The 27,960-nt window shown below is 45.7% G+C and overlaps 1 protein-coding gene and 1 pseudogene across 1 annotated transcript in view; both read right to left on the reverse strand.

Annotated features, from left to right (window-relative positions):
* LOC132591503 (oocyte zinc finger protein XlCOF6-like) overlaps positions 1-27,960 on the reverse strand; it is a 126,183-nt gene that overhangs the window by 85,232 nt on the left and 12,991 nt on the right. The window contains exon 2 of the mRNA XM_060270279.1: positions 1,255-1,450. The gene's annotated coding sequence lies outside the window, so the exon portion shown is untranslated. The remainder of the gene's footprint in view (positions 1-1,254; positions 1,451-27,960) is intronic.
* Positions 20,506-26,525, reverse strand: LOC132591501 (oocyte zinc finger protein XlCOF6-like; annotated as a pseudogene).

Genomic DNA, 27,960 nt, shown 5'->3' on the forward strand with positions numbered 1-27,960 from the left:
TAGCTGCTGAATCTCTCCGTCATCACCCCTGCACAGCTTCAGAAAACCACAAAATTAAGTTAACAGAAGTCAAGTCTGCCATCCTAGCTCACCCAGTCTTTTGTGACCCCCAAAAAGCTTCTATGGGGGGGGGGTTGAGGGCACCTTAGTACTGAGTCACACCATGGGTCCCTGTCTAGACAATATCCTGTGCATTGAGGGTGGGGGCTTTTTTCAGTCTGAGCTGAGGGCCAAATTCACTTGTGAGCTACCTTCCAGGGGCCATATGCCCGTGGATGGGAAGGATGAAGGGCAAAAGTGGGCAGGACAATGTATGTGCCTCTTCCCTTTCTACAGTAGACTACATTCCAGCTATTCAGAGCTGGAGGTTTCTTTATACTATAAACTTTGATGATGATGATGATGATGATGATAATGATGATAATAGAATCATAGAGTTGGAAGAGACCACAAGGGCCATCCAGTCCAACCCCCTGCCAAGCAGGAAACACCATCAAAGCATTCTTGACATATGCCTGTCAAGCCTCTGCTTAAAGACCTCCAAAGAAGGAGACTCCACCACACTCCTTGGTAGCAAATTCCACTGTCAACAAGCTTCACTTTTGTGGGCATCTCCTTGCCCCTCCTCCCTGACACAGCTGCACCTGCAGGCTTGTGTTCATGTTTATGTCTCAGCTTCTGAAAAGACTTTGAAGACTGACCTTCGTTCCCACGGGACTGCCGTCGTCATCTCCCCCTGAGATTTGCAACTGGCGCCCTCAGCCATTTCCATTGAAGCATTCTGTGCAGCCACTTGTTCCAGGTCTGACGCTACAGCCAGCTCCTGCTGCAATTCCCAAGTGGCGCCCTCAGCTCTTGCATTCACTGGAGACAGCCAGCTCTTCCTGTGGTTTGCAACCGGGTGCCCCAGCACTCCAGCAATCATTTGGGAATCACCATCACAGCTTCCTCCCCCTCCAAGAGCTAGCTTCAATGATTCCCACATCTCGCGAGCCGAATTGCATGCACCAACATAAATAAATTGTCCCGGACATAAACTTAGGATAATCATTCCTTTATGGTGGGCAGTAAAACTTTCACAGTGATTAATGACTGTGAGGACAGTGGACTGTCAGAAGCTGCAGCATTTTTCCCGGTTAGTAAGAGAGATGGAACACACACACCCCCTGTATACCTCCCTGCTTCTAACCGGAAAAATGCTGCAGCTTCTCACAGTCCATAAAACTTCAGGCTGCGCAGATCAAAGTCCCTTACCTTCTGTACTCTTTGCTCAAAGTTTTCAGCATCCTGCAGCTGCAATCGGAACACGCTGCTGCCTTTCTGCTGCCTGGGTCAGAACACCAGCCAGTTCTGTGATCCCCTAGGCCAGGCGATAGCGATCTACCGGTAGATCGTGAGGAAGTTTCTGGTAGCTCGCAGGTAGATCGTGGGTTCCTTAGTGCTTGCCAGCCTAAAAGAAAAAAAGAGCTCTCCCCCTAAAAACAAAAACAAAAAAACCTCAACAACTCTTGCCCCCCCCCAAAGCTCAATAGCCATGGGCAATTGCAGAATTGTAGGGAGAGCTCCTTCCCTCTTGCCGATATAGAACTCACCAGTATGTGTGTGTGAGTGCGTGGCGCATAATGGCTTGCTCCTCCTCCCACATGCCAGCGGAGAGATCCCCGGCTCCCTTAAAAAAAACCAAGTCTACTTTCCCACTCCTCTTCTCTTTACATTCAAATGGATAAGCATGTAATGAATCAATCAAAACTCATAATTTGGAGGTTTTTAACAAGAAGCAACAGCAAGTGAGCCAGGAAGGGGCAGACAGGAGCCACGGGAGGGAGGCTTCTCTGAGCCGGGAGGGAGGGAGGGAGGGAGGGGGCGGACGGGAGCCACGGCTCCTGAGAGGATGACCTGCGCAGCTTTGCCAGTGCCCCTGCGAGGGCTCTGGGTACTTGGGAGTCGGGGGTGGGGGGCACCGGTGCTCCTGGCTGGAGGAGGCAAGCAAACAAACAAACAAACAAACAAACAAGGGAGGGAAGCCGGCAGGAAAGGCTGAGGCGGGAGGAGGTGACAGGAGCAGCAACAGACTCACTACTCAGTCTTCATTATATGTCCTCCCCTCAGGACTTCCCACACCCGCTAGAATATTTTTGTACTTCTGCAAACTTTGGGGGCAAATAACCTTCTCCTTGGGCATGAATGGGGTACACTCTGTTGGCACAGGTGATCACCCTACAGCCCCTTGAATGCACTGCTTTTAAAGCCAGCAAGTTCTGGGGAAGCAGTTGCATTAGCCCAGTCTTCTCCAACCTGCTGTCTTTCAGGGGGTTCTGGACTACGAAGCCCCAGGGGCCAATGGAAGCTGTAGTCCAAAACTTACACAGGGGCACCAGGTGGGTGAAAACCACAGATCATTCCATCAGGCAAGGGCTCCTTAATATTCTCTCCTATCACCCCACCACCACCCGCCTGCTGCTGCCACTCTAGGCAGGAGTCTCGCTGATTCTGCTTCTCAACTTCCCCATGAAATGCACATCATCCCCTTTACCTGCCTGCCTTCCCTCCTCTTGAACCCTCAAAAGGTTGTTTTAACTATCCTATGCTGGTAATACAAGTAGTAATTTTATGTGTATTTGGATTTCCTGAGGGGCATTTGGGAGGGGGGATGCTGCTGTGTTGTTGGTTTTTTTTGGGGGGGGGGACTTTGCGGATACATAGGAGTTTAATAGGGACAATTTTATGATCTGAAGGTGGTCTGCCTGGAAAACAACACTGCAACAATTGTCTTTATGTGTGTGTATTTGCTTCCCACCTTTAGAACTCATGTTTTGGTTCTACTGGTACTTATTTGTGTGAATCTGCATTTCCATATTTTAAAATGACAAAGAGTAAGCAACGTTCAAACATGACAGATTCTCTGAAGCTGGCCCTGACACAGTACTCGCCTGATATCAAACAGTTGGTTACTGAAATGGTGACACAGATGTCACACTAACAATGGATGAAGGCATGTATTTTTAAGGAAATCTTGATAGGTAGGTTAATGGAGTGGGTAAAGGAGTTTGTGCTGCGTACAGTTTTGTGAGTGCTTTTATGCAACTCTCTCCCAAGAAGTCTCTAAAAGTTTCTGTTTTCCTCTGTAAGAAAAGTATTTGGGCAGTGCTGCCCCCCAAAAGTTACCAAATCTGGTCACCCCCTTTCCTTCTCCCTAAAAAAGCTCAACAACTTTGAGCTGAACCCCAAAAAAATGGGGGTAGATCACCACCAGATTTTAATTCTGAAAGTAGATCACAGTCTCTTGGGAGTTGGCCACCCCTGGGCTATGGGATAGTTAGGTCATATAAGCATCAGCTTCTTATCAAGCCTCTGCACTTTTAAAAGTTTATTCTTGTTATTTCTGAAATACATGCAATAGACAAACATAGACAACAGCAATCATATTATGGCTGATCCCTAAATGGGGATGCATAGAGAAAACAGCAGTCTTGAAAGGTATCAGACATTTATATTCATTTCTTAAAGAATTCAGTCCAGTTATAGTGGAGAGCGTGCTTTGTTTTGAACTTTTGTCGGAATCTGGAATGGGGAGCTAATAAGCCACTTAGACCATGTGAAAAATGAACTATTTTGTTGTGTCTGGCATGCTCTGGTCCATGGGGTCACGAAGAGTCGGACACGACTAAACAACTAAACAACAACAACGAAGCCGTCAGTGTCTGTATCTTGGGTTAAGAACATAAAAATAGCCCTGATGGATCAGGTCAAAGGCCCACTTAGTTCAGCCACCTGTTCTCACAATGGCCAACCAGACGCTCCAATGGGAAGCCTGCAAGCCAGACCTGAGGGAAAAAAGCAGCTTGTGATTCCCTGCAACTAGCATTTAGAGGCATATACCGTATTTGCCAGGGGACGCGGGTGGCACTGTGGTCTAAACCACTGAGCCTCTTGGGCTTGCTGATCAGAAGGTCGGCAGTTCGAATCCCCATGACGGGATGAGCTCCCATTGCTCGGTCCCAGCTCCTGCCAACCTAGCAGTTCGAAAGCACACCAAAAAGTGCAAGTAGATAAATAGGTACTGCTCCAGTGGGAAGGTAAATGCCATTTCCGTGTGCTGCTCTGATTTCGATGTGACATTGCGCCAGAAGCGGCTTAGTCATGCTGGCCACATGACCCAGAAAAACTGTCTGCGGACAAATGCCAGCTCCCTCAGCCTGTAAAGCGAGACGAGCGCCGCAACCCCAGAGTCATCTGCGACTGGACTTAACTGTCAGGGGTCCTTTACCTTTAAGTTGATCGTAGAATCATAGAGTTGGAAGAGACCACAAGGGCCATCCAGTCCAACCCCCTGCCAAGCAGGAAACACCATCAAAGTAATCTTGATATATGGCCTCCGCTTAAAGACCTCCAAAGAAGGAGACTCCACCACACTCCTTGGCAGCAAATTCCACTGCTGAACAGCTCTTACTGTCAGGAAGTTCTTCCTAATGTTTAGGTGGAATCTTCTTTCTTGAAGCTTGAATCCATTGCTCCGTGTCCGCTTCTGTGGAGCAGCAGAAAACAACCTTTCACCCTCCTCTATATGACATCCTTTCATATATTTGAACATGGCTACCATATCACCCCTTAACCTTCTCTTCTCCAGGCTAAACATACCCAGCTCCCTAAGCCGTTCCTCATAAGGCATCGTTTCCAGGCCTTTGACCATTTTGGTTGCCCTCTTCTGGACACGTTCCAGCTTGTCAGTATCCTTCTTGAACACTGGTGCCCAGAACTGGACACAGTACTCCAGGTGATGTCTGACCAGAGCAGAATACAGTAGTACTGTACTATTACTTCCCTTGATCTAGCTGGATGTTGAAGGGGAAAATGAGCTTTGGGAATGGGGGGTATGGAGTCTTTGAGTTACGGCCACGGCAAACCTGGAAGTGTATACTTCTGGGTTTCACCACACACATGTGCACAACTGCGCCACGTACATGCGCAGAAGTGCGCCTCTATTTATGTTATTTTCGGGGTGCGAACGGACCCCCGGAACGAATTAAGTTTGTATCCGGAGGGTCCACTGTACTGTACTGTATTTACACAAATCTAATGCACCATTGAATCTAATGCGCACCTCAGTTTTCAAAGCCTTGAAACCAAAAAAGTATTTGCTGGCAAATGTAAATGCGTCCTCAAATCTAATGCATACCCTAATTTTCACGACATATTTTGGCCACAAAAGGTGCGCATTACATCACCTACATTCTGTGGCAGCAAATTTCCAGTTTATAATTCTGTGTTGTGCTAGGTATTTCCTATTGCTTGCCCTGTATCTTCCAATATTCAGCTTCATTGGATTACTGCAGGTTCTAATACAATGAAAAAGGTGGGGGGGGTGTAACTTTGTCCAGTTTTATGCACCTCTGTATTGTCTCCTTACTACCTTTTTATACGGACTAAAAAAGCCCCAACTGTTCTGACTAAACGACTAAACAACAACAATCAGGGAATCAGGTGGCGTTGTGGGTAAAACCACTGAGCTTAGGGCTTGCTGATCAGAAGGTCGGCGGTTTGAATCCCTGCGAGAGGGTGAGCTCCCATTGCTCAGTCCCAGCTCCTGCCCACCTAGCAGTTCGAAAGCACATCAAAGTGCAAGTAGATAAATAGGTACCGCTCCAAGCGGGAAGATGAGCGGCATTTCCGTGTGCTGCTCTGGTTCACCAGAAGTGGCTTAGTCATGCTGGCCACATGACCTGGAAGCTGTACGCAGGCTCCCTCGGCCAATAACGCGAGATGAGCGCCGCAACCCCAGAGTCAGTCATGACTGGCCCTAATGGTCAGGGGTCCCTTTACCTTTAATAACAGTCCTTTCTGCCTCCCAACGGTGGCCATATCTCACCAAACGCTAGAGGATCACCTGTGTTGAATCATCAGGGTCATATCCTGCCTTCCTCAGTAGAATCCAATGCATTGAGTTGATCATGAGACTGGACACCAGGAGGTGCTACTCAGCAGTCTGAATCACTCTGCAGGCTTGGGGGAAGAGCATGCCTCCTCATCCTTCCCACCTGGGAAATGGGGAAAGAAGCATTTGTCTGTTTCATAACCAGGGGTTACAGGTTATTCATGGCCATCTTCTTGGGTTCCTGACCCATAGGGGTTGTTTTAAGGATCTTCCTATGGGTGTACCACCCCCACCTCCCAAGGACCAGATTCAGGTATCTAACTGGCAATATGAAAGGTGTTTTCCCAAAGCAACATTACTTTATTTTACAAAATGAGCAATTCATCACAGTAAGCTGTAGTTTCGTTCACCAGCTCAAACTTCACAGATCTTTCTGAGTGGTCTACAACCAGTGCTATTTTTCTAGAGAACAAGGTGCTGGAACTCACAATGAACCCCTCCCTTGTTCTCTTAGAATGGCAATGGCGCCCACCTGAGAGGTGCTGCAACTGAGTTCCAGCTGAGAAAAAGCCCTGTCTACCACCATTTAATTTAATTGATCCTTAATAGTCATGTCTATTAATTTTAATGGGCCTGCTCATGGCAAACATTGGCTACAATCCTGCTTTTTGAAGAGAAAGTGCTGATGTCAGCCCCAGTCAATGCCCTTTAGCCCTTCATGCGGGAATAGGTAGGAAGATGAGGCAGATAAGAAGAGGGACCACTCTTTTGATTTTGCTATATTCCCGCCTTTACAAAGACAACTGCAACAATTTACAAGCAGAGGGAGCAGCGTTCATATATGATATTATGAGGTTTTGGGGGGACTAGATCTCCCTAAATGTGTTTGTGATTTAGTAAAAATTAGAATTAATCAAAGTTTGATTAAACTTTGTCGAGCAGGGAACCCCCCTGGATTTATGCTAATGAGCCAACCCAGCTCCTAGAGGTATCTGAATGGGCCATGATTAAAGGTAAAGGTACCCCCGACAGTTAAGTCCAGTTGCAGACGACTCTGGGGTTGCACACTTATCTTGCTCTATGGGCTGAGGGAGCCGGCGTTTGTCCACAGACAGCTTCCAGATCATGTGGCCAGCATGACTAAGCCGCTTCTGGCGAACCAGAGCAGCGCACGGAAACACCGTTTACCTTCCCACTGGAGCGGTGCCTATTTATCTACTTGCACTTTGACGTGCTTTCGAACTGCTAGGTTGGCAGGAGATTAGCCCATTCAGGAAACCAACAGAGGGCAACAGCCAGGCAAGGGGGAGTTGGGCCCCTTCTTTGCTGGGTGCTAGTAGGGGGAGGCAAAAGCCAGGTTTAATGTTCCAATTTTTAATGATATATGCTGAAGGGAGGTCCTGGGAGTCACTTAATAGCGAGAAGGAGAAGGAGAGGCAGAACTCCAAGTGAGTTGGGGATGACAGGCTCAAACAATGAGATATAGAGGAAGGCTTTTTGCTGCCCTTTGAAGTGAATGCTGCACTTATGGGAGAAGCAGCCAGACCCTCACAGCACATGAATGCTCAGAAATCCCTCCATCTAGGTGCAGGTTGTATATACTGTATGTGTAAATAAAACCATACGTCATAAAGACATCAGTCTCTATTGCACCTCATTCTCCAAAAGGGAACACAGACCCTGGCAAACGACTCTGCAACCCCTGGAATCTCGCACTGATCATGGAACTTGGTGTTGCAAGTAACACACACACACACACTCACCTGCAGCATGTTCATCTAAAATCCTGTGTCAGGTAAAATGCACTTTTACAACAAGTACTCATTAGCTAACTTCTGCTAATTATTGGGAGGAGCTATGACCACCCCTCCCACGAGTGTTGGTGATTTCAGCAGTGACAGCTCACACATTTCCTCCACGAGGGCCGGAAACTTGAGCAGTGAGTTTCTCAAGATTGCTGAATTCTCAGCTTGATCTCAAATGCAGTGCTGCCCTGACCCGTTGCATGGGCAGAACAACTTCTGTGGGTCCCCTTATCTTGCAAGAAGCAAGGGGTGCCAACTGAGAATGCTCCCAAGCTGCCTCCAGTCTTGAACAACCCTGTGCAAAGTTAGAATCACAGTCGGTGGGTTGGAGCACTGGTTTTGTTGCCTCAGTTATTAGTATTGAACCTGTTGGCTGATTTGAGAAACCTTGATTAATCACTGAGGATCATACTCAATTAAGCTCCACTCAGAGTCAAGCCACTGAAAATTATGGACCTAAGTTTGTCATATTCATTAACTTCAATGGGTCCACTCTGAGTAGAACTTAGTTGGAATACAACTCTGTTTTAGTTGATTAACTGTTTCATTGATTAATCCTGTATCCCTTTTTGCCTGTCAAAAACTACAAACGGTCCAAAGTGAGGAGAGCATCCTTTGTTTGTAAAAGATGGACACATAGCAGCACTTGTTTAAGTTGTGGGTCAAGACACAGTGTTGTTAACTAACAGGGTGGGGGGGGGGAGAGAGAGAGAATATAATGCCTCTTTTCATATGTCACCATTCACCCATGCACTGGTGTTGCACATGTGAGTGCAGGTATCATATTAGAAGAGGTTTCCTCTCTGCTAAAGGAAGAGGGAATGGAACGAATGGAACGCGGATGGCGCTGTGGTCTAGACTCTAAACCACAGAGCCTAGGGCTTGCTGATCGGAAGCTTGGCGGTTCGAATCTCAGCGACGGAGTGAGCTCCCGTTGCTCGGTCCCTGCTCCTGCCAACTTAGCAGTTCAAAAGCACATCAAAGTGCAAGTAGATTAATAATTACTGCTCCGGCAGGAAGGTAAACGGCGTTTCTGTGCACTGCTCTGGTTCGCCAGAAGCTGCTTAGTCATGCTGGCCACATGACCCGGAAAAATTGCGGACAAACATCTGCTCCCTCAGCCTGTAAAGCGAGATGAGCGCCACAACCCCAGAGTCGTCCGCGACTGGACTTAACTGTCAGGGGTCCTTTACCTTTTTAAAGGAAGATGGAATGTCTCTTCTTGGAAGAGACTCTGCTGTGTGGGGTTCTATTTATGTGTCACAGCCTGCATCCTCTTAAAAGAGACATTCTGTGCCAAGAGAGTGCCCCTCCTCAGATAGCACCCCTCACTCCCCTGCATTGCCTGTAGGTCTCACAACAAGCCTTGTGTTGGAAGTGGCATTCTCAGGGAATAAAGCCTCTAAGACAGGGCTCGCCGCCTGAAGCTCTGTCAATTCACAATAGTCAATTAATTTTGTCATTAATTGATATGGTTCCATGTTTATTTTAGGAATGCTTAATTTTATTTTATTTTTGCTAGGGGCTAACAGATCTGCTTGCATCACTTCCCTTGAACATAGCCAGGATTCTTTTGGGTGGGGGGACAGGCCTTTTGTTAGAGGGGGTAGAACCTCAGTTTGTATTTTTATTGATTTTTATTGCTTTGGGGGGGAGCTGCCCCTCTCTGCCCCCCCCCCGGCTATGCCCTATCCCTTTAATCCCTTTGCTCTTCACCCACCCCCCTGGCCAAACCTTGCTCCCTTTACACCTTGCCCACTTCCTTACCTATTCCCCCATTGCTGGCTTGGCTTGGCCCAAGCTCCACTACCCACCTCACCTTTAAAAGACCTGGAGGTGCTTCAGAGTGTGGCTTGCTAAACTGGTGTATGTAGTGCCGCCACCCCAACCCACCCCGGTAACGCTGCTGCAGGCACATTTAACAGAGGTTGGGAAGAGGCACATCACAGCATGCAAACCACAGAGCATGTTGTTGTTGTTGTTTAGTCGTTTAGTCGTGTCCGACTCTTCGTGACCCCATGGACCAGAGCACGCCAGGCACTCCTGTCTTGCACTAACTCCCGCAGTTTGGTCAAACTCATGTTCGTAGCTTTGAGAACACTGTCCAACCATCTCGTCCTCTGTCGTCCCCTTCTCCTAGCGCCCTCAATCTTTTCCAACATCAGGGTCTTTTCCAAGGATTCTTCTCTTCTCATGAGGTGGCCAAAGTATTGGAGCCTCAGCTTCACGATCTGTCCTTCCAGTGAGCACTCAGGGCTGATTTCCTTAAGAATGGATAGGTTTGATCTTCTTGCAGTCTATTGGACTCTCAAGAGTCTCCTCCAGCACCATAATTCAAAAGCATCAATTCTTTGGCAATCAGCCTTCTTTATGGTCCAGCTCTCACTTCCATACATCACTACTGGGAAAACCATAGCTTTAACTATACAGACCTTTGTAGGCAAGGTGATGTCTCTGCTTTTTAAGATGCTGTCTAGGTTTGTCATTGCTTTCCTGCAGATGTTGCTGGACTCCAACTTCCCTTGGCCTCAGCATCTCCAGGAATGATGGGAGTTGTAGTCCAACAACATCTGGACGGCCAAGAGTTTCCCAAGGAGCCCAAGAAAGTAAAATCTCTGACTGTCTCCATTTCTTTCCCTTCTATTTGCCAGGAGGTGATGGGACCAGTGGCCATGATCTTGGTTTTTTTGATGTTGAGCTTCAGACCATATTTTGCACTCTCCTCTTTCACCCTCATTGCAGTATACTGCTATTTCATTTTTTAAAAAATATAGCTAACAACGATTAAAATACACAAGAGCAATGTAAAAATTAAGCAAGCCACCAGCTGACTGTTACAGAACAGTATTTTTTTCCTAATTGTCCTCATAATGGTCATATAAATCAAATTGAGTTGTTTGTTGGATTGTCGAATTATGTTTCAAAATGATTTAGTATTTGACTGTTATTGTAACAATTGATTCACATTTTTATTGCTCAGTTGTCAGCCACTTTGAGCATGTTTATAGGGAATGTAGCACACGAATTTAAATAATAAATAAAAAGTTTCCCACATTCAACTTAATTGTTCGGGGTAGTTTTTTTTTTTTTTTTTTTTTTAAACGTATCTGATTATCTGGGAGTGCATTTTAGCTGATCAAAACTTTTTTAAAATTGATTTGCCAGCTGATGAGCCCATTCCAACATGGCAGTTTTCATTCCTTTACGTGTCCCATGTCATGACACTGATAGATAGCAGACCGTTCAGAGCTGACTCAGGTGAAGAGATGACATGATCTGCCACTTCTTGTGGGTCACTGTCTTATGGGTTGTGACATGGTAGGAGTGTGCCCTTTGTGTAACTGTGTCATGCAGAGAAACACATTCCTCCTGCATCACCTCACGAGAGCCCTCTGGCAAGCACAGTTGTGAGCTCTGGAAATACGCCTGGTCATCCCTAGTTCTTATCCCATGCCTACTCCCAGTCCCAGTTAGTCCTACCTAAAGAAGAGCTACTGAAATTTATAGGCAACTAACTTAGGTTCAGCATGTTACGCGGGTGGCGCTGTGGTCTAAGCCACTGAGCCTAGGGCTTGCCGATCAGAAGGTTGGCGGTTCGAATCCCCGCGACGGGTGAGCTCCCGTTGCTCGGTCCCAGCTCCTGCCCACCTAGCAGTTCGAAAGCACACCAAAGTGCAAGTAGATAAATAGGTACCGCTCTGGCGGGAAGGTAAACGGCATTTCCGTGCGCTGCTCTGGTTCGCCAGAAGTGGCTTAGTCATGCTGGCCACATGACCTTGAAGCTGTACGCTGGCTGCCTCGGCCAGTAAAGCGAGGTGAGCACCTGAGTGCCGCAACTCCAGAGTCATCTGCAACTGGACCTAATGGTCAGGGGTCCCTTTACCTTTAACTTAGGTTCATTGATTCCAGTAGGTCTGCATTGAGTAGGACTTAGTTGGGATACAAATCACTTTTGTAGCTTTTGATTGCTAACTGAATGTTATAAAATCAGTATCAAATGGTCAAAGGCATGGAAACGATGCCTTATGAGGAACGGCTTAGGGAGCTGGGTATGTTTAGCCTGGAGAAGAGAAGGTTAAGGGGTGATATGATAGCCATATTCAAATATATAAAAGGATGTCATATAGAGGAGGGAGAAAGGTTGTTTTCTGCTGCTCCAGAGAAGCGGACACGGAGCAATGGATTCAAGCTACAATAAAAAAGATTCCTCCTAAACATTAGGAAGAACTTCCTGACAGTAAGAGCTGTCCAGCAGTGGAATTTGCTACCAAGGAGTGTGCTGGAGTCTCCTTCTTTGGAGGTCTTTAAGTGGAGGCTTGACAGCCATATGCCAGAAATCCTTTGATGGTGTTTTCTGCTTGGCAGGGGGTTGGACTGGATGGCCCTTGTGGTCTCTTCCAACTCTAGGATTCTATGATTCTAAGAGTTCTGAGGGATACACAGAGAGGCCTGGAAGACGACATCCAGCCCCTAGCCCTGAGCTTCCCCACTGCCCCTCAGTACTGTTTTGTAAAGATGTTACAAGAGACATTGCACATATTTTTGTAACTCAAGAAAATCTTTAATAAAAAAATTACTGTGCTACCTTTTCACTGATCATCAGAAAGCTCTGACACAGCTGTTTCTTTTGGACCTGTGCGTTTATTTTCACACTTTGTTCCCAGCCGCCTTAATTGTGGTGTCCGTTTACATTCCAACGGTTTGTGATGCTCCTCTTGGATGTGTTGTCATCAAGTGCAATCTTCAGGGGCCAGCCATAGACCTGATGTGCACATCGGCAAGTTTTTGCTTTGTGTGTTCAGTCAGATGATTATCAACTACTTTAATCACCTGACGTGCAGAGGTGACTAAGGAGGAGAGGCATGTAACCGTGCACTTGAGAAATAGCCTTGGAGGCTAAAGATTGATCCGGTCCTGCATTCCTGGACTCCCCCCTGCTTTGTTTGTGTTTTGTAAGGCAAACCTGCTTTGGCACCATTCCTGATCACTGCTGATATAAAAAAAAAGATTCCTGGAATCATAAAATCAAAGGCTCTGAAAATGTCATCTCAGCAGAAAGGGAAGCACGCTGGTTGTGTCTTTTAAACAGGCACGCCTGAGTGTTGTAGAACAGCGGTGGGGAACCTCTGGCCTAGAAGCTGAATGCAGCCCTCTGTGGGATGGAACACTGGGGCAGACAAGTCACAACAGTTCCTAGAGTGTCCACTAACAGGAACTCACCTGGAGGGACACCTGACTACAGGTCAGTTCCTGTTCCCTCAGACATGCAAATGAGTTGGATTAGACAAAAGCCCTAGCCTGCAATCACTCTCTCTCTTAGCTACTTCCTCCCTCGATGAGGACACATCTCCAGAGAATCTCTAGTTAGCATGGTTCTCACTCTAGGCCTGCAGCCAAGAGTGAGACCAAATGGAGTCTTACTTTACTAAGTAGTCTCTAGATATATATATACTTGTAACTTTTCTAAGCAAGCCTGCCTTTCTGAGATTATGCTGTAACTCAGGATGAAACTGTAAGTAAACTCTATCTTATTTTATAAACACGGTGTTGTGTATTTCTTTTAAGAGGGACAAAGGGGACCTTTGCCAGGAAGTGTAATATTGAACTATAAAGTGTAATATTGTTATAGAGATTCTAGCGAATCTAACGCACATGCTTTGCTGCGCACAAAAGGGGAATGTCACTCTGCTAATATTGGAAGCTTGCTAACACAAGCTTGGATAGGATCTATCTAATAATATATCCTAATCCACATCCCTAACATTCCCATAAAGGGTTATTACGGCCCAGGACTGCGTATTTTTGTGTATTTTTGAAGGATTGCTTTGGATTGTGATTTTGAACTGAGTAGGATTTTTTCAGTTAGAACTTCCTGGTGAGCACATGGTCTATTGTTCTCCAGTGTGCCTAGGGGATTAGCTACCCCTCCCCTCCCTCAGAGTTTACAGCACTGAGAACTCAGAGGCAGTGAAGATTATTTTGCATTTTGAGATATTTTTAGAGATTTTGATTTTGGAATTTTTGGCAAATTTTTGAATTTTGAGAAATTTTTAGAATTTTGAGATTCCAAGATGGCTTTTGCAGATTTTGATAGTGGAGTTAAGCCAGGATTCATGGCTCTAGATGATGACAATTATGTATTTTGGAAACAACGCCTGATAGCATTTTTAGATGCAAGGAATGTTTTGGATGCCATTGAAAAACCTATGCCTACTGGCACAACAGCAGAGGATTTAGCTAAGATAGCAAGTTGGAAACGCATGAACAGCGAGGCCAGATACATAATTTTGAGTGGACTTCGCAACAGGCATCTAACATCAGTTAATAGCAAAGATGATGCAGCTAAAATCTTAAAAGATATTGAGCGCAGGTATGGAGCATCTACTAAGAACTCCTACAGGAATTTGATGAGCAAATTAACTCCGCTGAGGATGAATTCAAGAGAAGAATTCACTGACCATATCAGCAAATTTAGTGAAATTGTTCAGAGGATTGATCTTACTACTAAAGCCCTTGATGAAGAAACAAAGGTTTCATTTTTGATAGCATCTCTAGGACCAAGCTTCAGTTCATTCAAGAGTTGCATGGATCACAAAAAGGACCTGACTTTTGAAGAACTGATTGATCATTTGAGAGAGGAATGCAGAGATTACCTTGATTCTTCAGAAAGGAATACAGGGAGAAAGGACACTAATTATGCTTCCAAGCATTTCCAAAGGTCCAGACAAACGCCAAAGGAAATAATTTGCTTTAACTGCAATTTAAAAGGGCACATGGCGAAGGAATGCCGGGCACCTAGGAATAAATCCCGCCCCTTTCCACCAAAAGGCGAAAAGAAGGGGGGTCGTGGGCGTGCAACGATATTGCAAGAAAGAAATGTAGCTTTCCAGAGCTGTGAAGGAAAGCGCAATAAGTGGCTTCTAGACAGTGCAGCAAGCAGCCACTTCTGTTATAAAAGGGAATATTTCAATGAAATAGACAATAATAAACAGTCTGAGATTGAAATTGCTGATGGAAATGTTATAAAGTCAATAGGTGCAGGATCTTTGAACTTGAATTTCAAAGTGAACAATGAGTCTTTTGATACTACAGTGAGTAATGTTAAGTATGCACCAAAGCTGAACTGTAATCTAATAAGTGTGTCTAGCTTGGACAAGAAAGGTTTTGAAATTATATTTAAAAATGGACAATGCAATGTGATAAAAGATGGTGAAGTGTTTATTCAAGCCAAACTAATCAATGATGTGTATGAGATTGATATTTCAGAGAATGAGTCTGCAAGGGTTGCACAACCCAGCAGAAAGGATCAACCAGATCTGGAACTCTGGCACAAAAGGCTTGGACACAGGGATACCAACCTTATCCTGAAAATGCAGAAGGAAAATCTGGTAAAAGGTCTACAGGTAAAGAATTGCAGTACACCAATGCCAAACTGTACAACTTGCATAACTGAAAAGGCAGTCAAGCCTTCCTTCCCACGTTGTACAGAGAAGAGAAGCACAAAAGTCATGGACACTGTTCATACTGACCTATGTGGTCCGCTGAATGTACCTTCCCTAGGAAACAATAAGTACATTCTGATATTTATAGATGACTTCTCAAGATATTGTGTTGGATATTTTCTAGAAGAAAAGAGTCAGACACCGGAATTGTTCAAACTGTACTTAAACATGGTGAAGAACAAATTCCAGAGAGCTCCTTCCACCTTAATTTCGGATAATGGTGGAGAGTTTTGCTCACGGCAGATGAAGGCCATCATGGCACAAGAAGGCATAGCACATGTAACTACAGTTGCTTACACGCCTCAACAGAACTCCATTGCTGAGAGAAAGTTTAGGTCTATTATGGAGATGACAAGGTGCATGTTAAAAGAGGCCAACTTGTCACAGAAGCTATGGGGTGAAGCGGCGAATACGGTGATTTATTTGCAAAACAGATTGCCTACAAAGGGTGCAGAACGCACACCATTTGAACTTTGGCACGGGAGAGTCCCAAGTCTGCAGCACATACGTGTGTTTGGAAGTGTCTGTTATTACCACGTGCCCAAAGAGCGCAGACACAAGCTTGACTCCAGAGCAAAAGCAGGTATCCTGGTTGGATATGCTCCTGGAGGAAAGGGATATAGAGTTCTAGATCCAAAGAGTGGCAGAGTAGACCCATACCATGTGGTTCATTTTGATGAACTAGGAAAGTTTGATACAAAGAACACTGTTATTGACTGTTCTAGAGAGTCACCAGATGAAGAGTTTATAAGTTTTCCTTTAGCACAAGGAACTAATATACCTTCTAGTGTCACAACACCCCCTACAGGCGACACCCCAGAAGACGCAGAGGTCCAGACCCCTGGCGGCACCAGAGACGAAGAGGAGGAGCTGTACGTGGACATGCCAGCGTTGGAGGAGGATGAGGATGCTGATGCGGTTGCACAACCAGAGGTCAGATGCTCATCCAGAACCAACAAGGGCGTTCCGCCACTACGACTGTCCTACTTTGCAGGGTCGGCGTCTCCACCAGAACCTTCCACTTGGGAAGAGGTAGAGCAGATGCCAGCCACCGAAGCCAGTCTCTGGAGGAAAGCCGCGCAGGAGGAGATTGACGCACTGCACAAGAACAAGACCTGGACACTCACAGAATTGCCTGCTGGTAAGAAAGCAATTGGGAGCAAATGGGTGTTCAAGGTTAAAAGGGGTTCAGAAGGGGAGGTGCAACGTTACAAAGCAAGACTAGTGGCACAAGGTTTTTCACAGCAATATGGCCACGACTATGACCAAGTCTTTGCACCGACAGTAAGATACAGTAGCGTAAGATTACTTTTAAGCATCGCAGCATCTAAAGGAATGGAGGTGAAACACATCGATATAGCTACTGCGTTTTTGCATGGGGAAATTTCTGAAGAAATTTACATGAAGCAGCCTAAAGGTTTTATAAAGCCAAATGAGGCACATTTGGTTTGCAAGCTTCAAAAGGGACTGTATGGTTTAAAACAAGCAGCCAGAGCCTGGAACTTGAAATTGCATGGAATGCTGGTGAAACTTGGGTACAAGCAAGGTGAAGCTGACAAGTGTTTGTACACTAAGCAGAGTAATGGACAATTTTCTTATATTCTTGCCTTCGTTGACGACCTTTTAATCGCAACGTCAAATGACAGGGATTATAAAAATGTAGTCCAGCACCTCAACAAGGAAGTGCAAGTGAAGGAATTAGGACCAGTTGAGTATTACCTCGGGATTCAAGTGGAAAGAGAACAGGATGGTTCATTTCTACTTAATCAGAAGCAAAAGATAATTGAACTGTTGGAGAGTATGCAATTGCAGGATGCAAAACCCGTCGACACCCCGATGGCTACAGACTTCTTAAAGAACCAAGAGGATTCAAAGCTGCTGCCAAACAACACAGAGTATCGTTCAGCAATTGGTAAACTTTTGTATTTAGTTACCACATGCAGACCTGATTTAGCCAATGCAGTAGGGATTCTCAGCAGGAAAGTGAGTAGTCCCACTGAGCATGATTGGGTTGGTGTGAAGAGGGTGGTTCGATATCTTAAGGGTACAATGGATTGTAAATTAAAGTTACCAGCTGTCAGTGACCCTAAGCTCATTGGGTACACTGATGCTGACTGGGCGGGTGATAATTCTGATTATAAATCCACAAGCGGGCATGTCTTTATGTATGGGGGCGGAGCTATCACATGGGGCAGTTATAAACAGAAATGTATAGCTTTATCGTCTACAGAATCGGAATATGTTGCGGCTACAGAAGCGTGCAGAGAGATTTCCTGGCTGGACCAACTCCTAACAGACTTTGGCGTGGAGAGAAAGGAACCTATAAGCCTGCTGGAGGACAACCAAAGCTGTCTAAAGCTGGCGCAGAATGAGAAGTTCCTAGCACGCTCAAAACACATTGGGGTCAGGTACCACTACGTTCGCCAGATGATACAAGATGGACTTGTCGAACTGTCGTACTGCTGCACATCGGAGATGACAGCAGACATCCTAACAAAACCCCTGCCAAGACAGAGTTTCCAGAACCTGCGTGTCAAGCTGGGACTCGTGGGTGGTTGAATAAAGTTGCTTATGTTTTGTTTTGTATGTAATGAATGTTGTGAATTGCCTGAGAAGGGGTTTGTGGGATGGAACACTGGGGCAGACAAGTCACAACAGTTCCTAGAGTGTCCACTAACAGGAACTCACCTGGAGGGACACCTGACTACAGGTCAGTTCCTGTTCCCTCAGACATGCAAATGAGTTGGATTAGACAAAAGCCCTAGCCTGCAATCACTCTCTCTCTTAGCTACTTCCTCCCTCGATGAGGACACATCTCCAGAGAATCTCTAGTTAGCATGGTTCTCACTCTAGGCCTGCAGCCAAGAGTGAGACCAAATGGAGTCTTACTTTACTAAGTAGTCTCTAGATATATATATACTTGTAACTTTTCTAAGCAAGCCTGCCTTTCTGAGATTATGCTGTAACTCAGGATGAAACTGTAAGTAAACTCTATCTTATTTTATAAACACTGTGTTGTGTATTTCTTTTAAGAGGGACAAAGGGGACCTTTGCCAGGAAGTGTAATATTGAACTATAAAGTGTAATATTGTTATAGAGATTCTAGCGAATCTAACGCACATGCTTTGCTGCGCACAAAAGGGGAACGTCACTCTGCTAATATTGGAAGCTTGCTAACACAAGCTTGGATAGGATCTATCTAATAATATATCCTAATCCACATCCCTAACATTCCCATACCCTCAAGGCCACGTCCCTTACCAGCCTTGCCCCACCCACTTTTACTTCTGGCCCCTCCCATCACTGGATTGCAGCCCCCAGTCTATAAAAGTATTCCATCCCTGTTGGGTTGAGAGTGTTAGGATTTCATAGTAGATTCTGTTCCACCTTAAACAGGAACAGGCTTGGAAGAGGATGTTGAATGTATCACATGATGTATATTTCCCTTGGTTGTACTATTGTAATGTTAGTTCTCTTGCCCAGAAATTGGAATGGCTAATCGCCTAGGGCAGGGGTGGCCAACTCCCAAGAGACTGTGATCTACTTTCAGAATTAAAATCTGGTGGTGATCTACCCCCATTTTTTGGGGTTCAGCTCAAAGTTGTTGAGCTTTTTTAGGGAGAAGGAAAGGGGGGTGACCAGATTTGGTAACCTTTTGGGGGGCAGCACTGCCCAAATACTTTTCTTACAGAGGACAACAGAAACTTTTAGAGACTTCTTGGGAGAGAGTTGCATAAAAGCACTCACAAAACTGTACGCAGCACAAACTCCTTTACCCACTCCATTAACCTACCTATCAAGATTTCCTTAAAAATACATGCCTTCATCCATTGTTAGTGTGACATCTGTGTCACCATTTCAGTAACCAACTGTTTGATATCAGGCGAGTACTGTGTCAGGGCCAGCTTCAGAGAATCTGTCATGTTTGAACGTTGCTTACTCTTTGTCATTTTAAAATATGGAAATGCAGATTCACACAAATAAGTACCAGTAGAACCAAAACATGAGTTCTAAAGGTGGGAAGCAAATACACACACATAAAGACAATTGTTGCAGTGTTGTTTTCCAGGCAGACCACCTTCAGATCATAAAATTGTCCCTATTAAACTCCTATGTATCCGCAAAGTCCCCCCCCCAAAAAAACCAACAACACAGCAGCATCCCCCCTCCCAAATGCCCCTCAGGAAATCCCAATACACATAAAATTACTACTTGTATTACCAGCATAGGATAGTTAAAACAACCTTTTGAGGGTTCAAGAGGAGGGAAGGCAGGCAGGTAAAGGGGATGATGTGCATTTCATGGGGAAGTTGAGAAGCAGAATCAGCGAGACTCCTGCCTAGAGTGGCAGCAGCAGGCGGGTGGGGGTGGGGTGATAGGAGAGAATATTAAGGAGCCCTTGCCTGATGGAATGATCTGTGGTTTTCACCCACCTGGTGCCCCTGTGTAAGTTTTGGACTACAGCTTCCATTGGCCCCTGGGGCTTCGTAGTCCAGAACCCCCTGAAAGACAGCAGGTTGGAGAAGACTGGGCTAATGCAACTGCTTCCCCAGAACTTGCTGGCTTTATAAGCAGTGCATTCAAGGGGCTGTAGGGTGATCACCTGTGCCAACAGAGTGTACCCCATTCATGCCCAAGGAGAAGGTTATTTGCCCCCAAAGTTTGCAGAAGTACAAAAATATTCTAGCGGGTGTGGGAAGTCCTGAGGGGAGGACATATAATGAAGACTGAGTAGTGAGTCTGTTGCTGCTCCTGTCACCTCCTCCCGCCTCAGCCTTTCCTGCCGGCTTCCCTCCCTTGTTTGTTTGTTTGTTTGCTTGCTTGCCTCCTCCAGCCAGGAGCACCGGTGCCCCCCACCCCCGACTCCCAAGTACCCAGAGCCCTCGCAGGGGCACTGGCAAAGCTGCGCAGGTCATCCTCTCAGGAGCCGTGGCTCCCGTCCGCCCCCTCCCTCCCTCCCTCCCGGCTCAGAGAAGCCTCCCTCCCGTGGCTCCTGTCTGCCCCTTCCTGGCTCACTTGCTGTTGCTTCTTGTTAAAAACCTCCAAATTATGAGTTTTGATTGATTCATTACATGCTTATCCATTTGAATGTAAAGAGAAGAGGAGTGGGAAAGTAGACTTGGTTTTTTTTAAGGGAGCCGGGGATCTCTCCGCTGGCATGTGGGAGGAGGAGCAAGCCATTATGCGCCACGCACTCACACACACATACTGGTGAGTTCTATATCGGCAAGAGGGAAGGAGCTCTCCCTACAATTCTGCAATTGCCCGTGGCTATTGAGCTTTGGAGGGGGGGGGACAAGAGTTGTTGAGGTTTTTTTGTGTTTTTTTTAAGGGGGAAAGCTCTTTTTTTCTTTTAGGCTGGCAAGCACTAAGGAACCCACGATCTACCTGCGAGCTACCAGAAACTTCCTCGCGATCTACTGGTAGATCGCGATCGACCTGTTGGACATGCCTGCTATATGGTATCGGTGGCCACTCCCAGTCACCAGTCTTGGGACGCATTCTGGATTAGTTGTAGTTTCCAAGTCACCTTCAAAGGCAGCCCCAAACAGAGTGCATTGCAATAGTCCAAGTGTGAGGTAAGCAGAGCATGCACCACTCTGAAAAGGCAGTCTGCAGGCAGGTAGGGTCTCCACTAACATACCATGATAAAATAAATGATGAATTTATTATTATTACTAGCTGGCCCTGCCACGCCTTGCTGTGGCTCAGTCTGTTAAATGGAGGCTCAGGGTCCCACTTCAGACTCCCCTCACCTTCAGAGTCCCCCTGTTTTATGTATGTTCTGCTTACACAGGCGTATTCCTATGATTTCCCCCCACCCTGTGCCAATCCATGACGTATCCCGCCCCTCCCCCCACCCCTGGCTCATCCCTGTGACTGGACCCACCGTGTCCTGAACTATCCCGTCCCCTCCTCCCGCCAACCCCCACCCAGGTGACTCAGTACCTCTATTCAGCCTAGCCTTTAAAGGCTTCGGCCTAGTATGTAAACGGGAGCCGAGTTGCTGTTGAGAGGGAAGGTTTTATAGGTGCAGTAGCAGTGTAGCCACCGCTAGAGGGCGCTGGTTTCCAACCTGGTTCTTTTCCCAGCATGCACTTTTGTCTGATTTGTGAGTTCTGGAACACGTGCTTTGGGGCCTTTTACCCGGCCCAGGTGTGACATGTCTTTAGAAACAGTATGGCTTGCTCTCATATTTACATGCGGCATTGTGTCAAAATTTGAACGCAATCAGTCAAGCGGTTTTGGTGAAATGTGGATACCAACGGACATGGCCAGTTTACATTTACACACACACACACACACACACACACACAGAGAGAGAGAGAGAGAGATTATTATTATTATTATTATACGTTTAGAAGACATCAGAAGGCAGCCCTGCATAGGGAAGCTGTTTAAAGTTTAAAGTTTTATTATGTATTCATAAGTGGCTGGGTTCAAATAAATTGTTGCTGTTGTGCCTTCAAGGATAAAAAGAAACGTGTGTGATTCTTCAAAGGAAATGGTGCAATCCTGCAGTTCTGGGTTCCTTACTTGGCAGCTGGACTGTGGGCATCCAGGTCCCTGCCAATGGGCCCCAGCAGAGGGTGTGTGTGTGTGGAGAAGTCCCTTTGTTCTTTTCTTCCCCTCCTCCCTCTCACCACCACCTTCCCCCATTCAGCATCTTATTTTTGTCCTCCCCTGCCACCCACCTCCCTTGTTCACTTTTCCAATTCCCTGTACAGTGGTACCTCGGTTTGTGACCACAATTGGTTCTGGGGAGCCAGTTGCTCCCCAAGTTGCTTGCTCCCTGATTCATGCTTCTGCGCATGCACGAAGTGCCGATAGAGCGCTCTGCGCACGCATGCGCTGCGCAGATCTCTTCTGCACATCCGGGCGCTGCGGAACCTGGTTGTAAACACTTCCAGGTCCGTGGTGGTCGGAAACCGAAGCGGTCGCTCCCCGAGGCGGTAGCATACAGAGGTACCACTGTATTGCAATTTATAGATGCGGGCGGCCAGGGCATTAGTGGCAAGAAAGTGGAAGAGTGAGAACTTACCCACTGTAATGGAGTGGCAAAGGCTCATGTTAGAATATGTACAACTGGCTAAACTTACTGACACAGTAAGGGGATCATCAACACAAAATGTATCCAAAGAATGGAGTGTTTACAAAAAATATTTTAAAAAGTATTATCCTAACAATTCTATACTAGCAGATATAGAATAACGTTTGAAAACACAAAAGTGAGATCAGGAAAAACCAAGAAAAGAAAGGAGGAAATTCATAATGCAGGCCTGTGGAAAATAAAGAATCTGCTATTGTATTGTTAAAAGGACGGGAAGTATCTAAGAGGGAGGAAATAGGACAAAATACAAGGATGGCATACTCTTCACATTGCGAAGAAGTATTTATTTTGAATTATATAATTTGTTTTGCATATTATTTTTTATTTTTGTATGTGATTCAATGAGAAGAAAATTTATGTTGTACTTGTATATATGTTATGTTTTGTATTAAACAATAAAGTATAAAAAAAGATGTGGGCAGAATGTGCACTGTCACCCCTCCTCTCCTTTCCAATGCCCCCCTCCCCACTTCCAGGGGCTCCTTTTGCCCAATCGCCCAGGAAACATCTGATTTAGGGGGAACACTTCAGGTTTGTTTTGGACCACAGGGGCCCATAGAGCTACGAGTGGAAGAGCAGCGCCTGCCTTTGTTGCACGGCGGAGGAATATTGGTGTAGAATTTACATCTTTTCTTAACACAGGCAAAAAGGTACTGTTGGCAGTGTTTACATAAATGATTACAAACATACATTTAAACATACATTTAAATTGTTTTTCCCGTGTGAGTGTGCTGATGTCTTCTACGGTTTCTCCCTCGTGTGAGTTTGTAGATGTACATTAAAGCCTCCACTCTGACTGAAGCTCTTTCCACACTCCATACATTTAAATGGTTTCTCCCCTGTGTGAGTTCGCTGATGGATTCTTAGCGTTCCGCTATCACTGAAGCTCTTTCCACACTCCATACATTTAAATGGTTTCTCCCCTGTGTGAGTTCGCTGATGGATTCTTAGCGTTCCGCTATCACTGAAGCTCTTTCCACACTCCATACATTCAAATGGTTTCTCCCCTGTGTGAGTTCGCCGATGGATTCTTAGCGCTCCTCTATGACTGAAGCTCTTTCCACACTCCATGCATTTAAATGGTTTCTCCCCTGTGTGAGTTCGCCGATGGATTCTTAGCGCTCCTCTATGACTGAAGTTCTTTGCACACTCCATACATTCAAATGGTTTCTCCCCTGTGTGAGTTCGCCGATGGATTCTTAGCGCTCCACTATGACTGAAGCTCTTTCCACACTCCATGCATTTAAATGGTTTCTCCCCTGTGTGAGTTCGCTGATGGATTCTTAGCGTTCCGCTATCACTGAAGCTCTTTCCACACTCCATACATTTAAATGGTTTCTCCCCTGTGTGAGTTCGCTGATGGATTCTTAGCGTTCTGCTATCACTGAAGCTCTTTCCACACTCTATGCACTTAAATGGTTTCTGCCCTGTGTGAGTTCGTTGATGCTTTTTAAGGTTTCCACTCTGACTGAAGTTCTTTGCACACTCCATACATTCAAATGGTTTCTCCCCTGTGTGAGTTCGCCGATGGATTCTTAGCGCTCCACTATGACTGAAGCTCTTTCCACACTCCATGCATTTAAATGGTTTCTCCCCTGTGTGAGTTCGCTGATGGATTCTTAGCGTTCTGCTATCACTGAAGCTCTTTCCACACTCTATGCACTTAAATGGTTTCTGCCCTGTGTGAGTTCGTTGATGCTTTTTAAGGCTTCCACTCTCACTGAAGCTCTTTCCACACTCCATACATTTAAACGGTCTTGCCCCTGTGTGAGTTCGCTGATGGATTCTTAGTGTTCCACTCTCACTGAAGCTCTTTCCACACTCCATGCATTTAAATGGTTTCTCCCCTGTGTGAGTTCGTTGATGGTTTTTAAGGTGTCCACTCTGACTGAAGCTCTTTCCACACTCCATACATTTGAATGGTTTCTCCCCTGTGTGAGTTCGTTGATGGTTTTTAAGGTTTCCACTCTTACTGAAGCTCATTCCACACTCCATACATTTAAATGGTTTCTCCCCTGTGTGAGTTCGCTGATGGATTCTTAGCGTTCCGCTATCACTGAAGCTCTTTCCACACTCTATGCACTTAAATGGTTTCTGCCCTGTGTGAGTTCGTTGATGGTTTTTTAGGTGTCCACTCTGACTGAAGCTCTTTCCACACTCCATACATTTAAATGGTTTCTCCCCTGTGTGAGTTCGTTGATGGTTTTTAAGGTGTCCACTCTCACTGAAGCTCTTTCCACACTCCATACATTTAAATGGTTTCTCCCCTGTGTGAGTTCGTTGATGGTTTTTAAGGTGTCCACTCTGACTGAAGCTCTTTCCACACTCCATACATTTAAACAGTCTTGCCCCTGTGTGAGTTCGCTGATGGATTCTTAGCATTCCACTGAAGTCCTTTCCACAATCCATACCTTTAAATGGTTTCTCCACTGTTTCAGTTCATTGATGTGAACTAAGGGTGTTCACTTACTGAATCACATTGTACATTCCACATATATAAATTGTTTATTCGCGGTTCCTAAAGAAATTACAGATTGCTCTGTCTTCTCTATTGCTTGCTTCCGAGTAGGGGGAAAGGAAATCCTTTAAAGAAGAGAACAAAGAAATATAACACACATCAAGTGCCTTTGGTGCCTTCTCTTATTTTAACATCTCATACACTCTTTCCTCTTATATGTTCCATTTTTTAAGGAAATGAAATAATGTCAGATAATAGTAATGCATCATCAACTTTTAATGATCAATTATCAATTACTGTATCTACTCTGGAGTTGAAAACTACTCATTTGGAGGAGCCGGAGGAGCAAGATAGCGCCTGAAGCAAGTCTCCTGTGAGCCTCAGCAGAGTGAGTAGGAGCTTTTAAAAATAAAAATTATGCGGAAAAAGACATACTCCCAGAAAACAAGGTTATATCCCAGCCAGAGGAGGACTCTGGAAGTCGCCAGACGGCATTTTAAAATATCCTCCCTTCCTTTGAGGCTCTTCTAAAGCCCCTTTGAAATCCCGCTGAAGCCATCCAAAACTCTTTGAGGTTATGGTTACAGGTAGGTAGCCGTGTTCAAGTTTTCTTCAAACAAAGCCCTCAAATGGGACAAAGTAACCCAAATCTAGTCTGGGGATGGTACTCACAAAACAGAGTTATAAAGAACTGGGAATTTCTCTTACACAAGCTGCAGAAACCTCCCCCCCCCCAGAAAGAGCAGGCCAAAATCTTATATTATTTCTAACCAAAAGCAAATGCTACAAGAAACATGGAGATCCTGCATTCTCACGAGTGGTCTGTTGACCGCACCTGGTACGGGAAGGATATGGAAGCCAACAGAGGAGGGGAGGGAGTGGATCTGGCAAATGAGCTGAAACAGGCAACCTTAGAAAGTGAGGTCCCTGAGGCCCAACTGGAGCAGGAACCACTATGGGGAAACTCAGAAACTAGGACAAACTCTGCTTGGAGAGAAGGCGGGGTCCCCTCCCTTGACTGAGTCGGAGAAGTAGCTGAACAACATAGGTGTGCAATACTTGGACTTGGACAACTATCCCTACATTCTGATAGGGCTGTACAAAGATCTGCAGAAAAAACCTTTTTCCGAGCTTCAAAATTTCCAAAAATTTTAGGAGAGGGGAGTTTAAGTGGGGGGGGGGAGGAAAAGGAGGCAAAAGTTCTCTCCCCCCCACACCAGCACTCTCCCCCCCCCGCGCATGTTTTCCGGCATCTGCGGGAAGGTCCACCTGCCCAGCATAGTATCCCCCCAAACACCGCCTCTCTGCTCGATGGGGGAGAATCACCAACTTCCAAGTCTCCCTACTCCGGAGTCACTTACACTCCACTTTGGACCAAGGAAAGAGGCGCTTCCCAGCAGAGGGAAGGGAAAGGAAGGAAGCTATGGCAGTCACTGCTGGGGATAAGCCAAAATTGGAACACGTTCGACTTCCGAAAAAAGTTTGAAACCCGGAACTAACAAATTCAATTAATCGTGATAATGGACTACAGGAACCCTTTAATTTCAGTAGCAATCTTCCTAATCCCTTAGACATGAGAATTTATATAGAGGTAATACTGGAAATCTGGTGAAATCATAACTGTCAAGTTCTCCCTTTTTAAAGGGAAATTCCCTTATGCTGAATAGGCTTCTTTGCGAGAAAAGGGAAAACTTGACAGCTATGGGTGAAATGGAGAGGGGGAGTGGGGATTTTGATACATTTTAACCGTAGTGAAGTGTCTCACTGCATAGTGAAAGGGCTTACCTCTCAATTTCCCCTTCACGTTTCTGTATTTTTCTGTTTCAAGCAAGATGTGCTTAGACTTGTGTATCAGTCTCTCCTGTGTGGAACAAGTAAAAGAGAAGTGCTGTTTACGTCATTTGTGACTGTCAAAGTATTCAGAAACATTCATCTTTTGAAGCAAAGACAACAAATTACCTGGGGGCCATAATAAATGTATAGTGGCCTAAACCTTTGTAAACAGCAGGCGAATGCTGCGGGTTGTGGACCAGGAAAGCTCACGCCACCATTAACCTGTGAGTTTCTTTGTGGGTTTTGCACAGCTGTTTTGGAATTCACACTACAATATCAGCTCACAAAATGTTACAGGCAAAATTACAGCATTGCTATAAAAAATGATCCCTTTCTCTCTCACACAGTGTTGGAGATATGGCAATCTCACACACCTCGCTTGTAATACTGGCAATCCTTGGCCTGCATTGTCTATCCTGATAACGGGGCTTTGCCATAGCTGCCAAGTTTTCCCTTTTCTGGTGAGGAAGCCTATTCAGCATAAGGGAAAATCCCTTAAAAAAAGGGATACCTTGGCAGCTATGGTCTTTGCCCTTGAAGCAGCCTAGACTGGGAAGGTGCATGCATTGTGTCCCAGCTTGTAACTCCCTCTGACATCACCTAAACAAAACAAAAAAGTAATAGAAAGGCTATCCATATGTAAATTATATACAAACCCTGAAAGAATTTCCATAGTGGAATCTCCTGAGAGGAAGGAGAGAGGAACTTCCTGCCCTTTGCTCTCCAACTGGACCAATAGCCTGGCTTGGTGTAATGCAGCAGCAGCAGCAGATCCCGCTTCGGGAGCCCCTAGCAGCAGCTGGCCTGGGTCATGGGGGAAGGAGAGGCCAGCTTCCAGGAAGGAGGGGTGGGTGGCGAATTGGACCCCTTCCATTTTCAGGGATCCCTCTCTCCAAGGCAGATTTCTGGCAGGAGGGAAAAGCCAAGGCAGCCCCTCCGGAGATTCCCCCACCAGCGCCCAAGTGGGAGACCTCCCTTCCAAAGGGAGCTAGGGCATAGCTGCCAAGTTCTCCCTTTTTTAAAGGGAAATTCCATTATGCTGAATAGGCTTCCTCGCGAGAAAAGGGAAAACTTGGCAGCTATGGCTAGGGGCAACCGGTCCCTTGTACTCTTTTGTCACACGATAGACTTGGCTTGTGATATTAACTTAACAAAGAGACTGACTTTGACCTCTCTTCCTACAGAATTGTATCTTGCTGGTATAAAATTAAGAGGCTTGGAATCCCAATGGTGATGTCTCAATGAGGCCCCCCCCCCTGTATCTTACCACCCCCTATTTAGAGCAAGATGCTGAAATGAATGGATTTTTACTATCTTAGGGCCATTAATTTCAGTAGGTCTGCTCTGAGTAGGACTAAAATTGGATGCAATTACGGTAT

This window comes from Zootoca vivipara, chromosome Z (assembly GCF_963506605.1).
Source record: "Zootoca vivipara chromosome Z, rZooViv1.1, whole genome shotgun sequence".
In the NCBI taxonomy this organism is placed as follows: domain Eukaryota; kingdom Metazoa; phylum Chordata; class Lepidosauria; order Squamata; family Lacertidae; genus Zootoca; species Zootoca vivipara.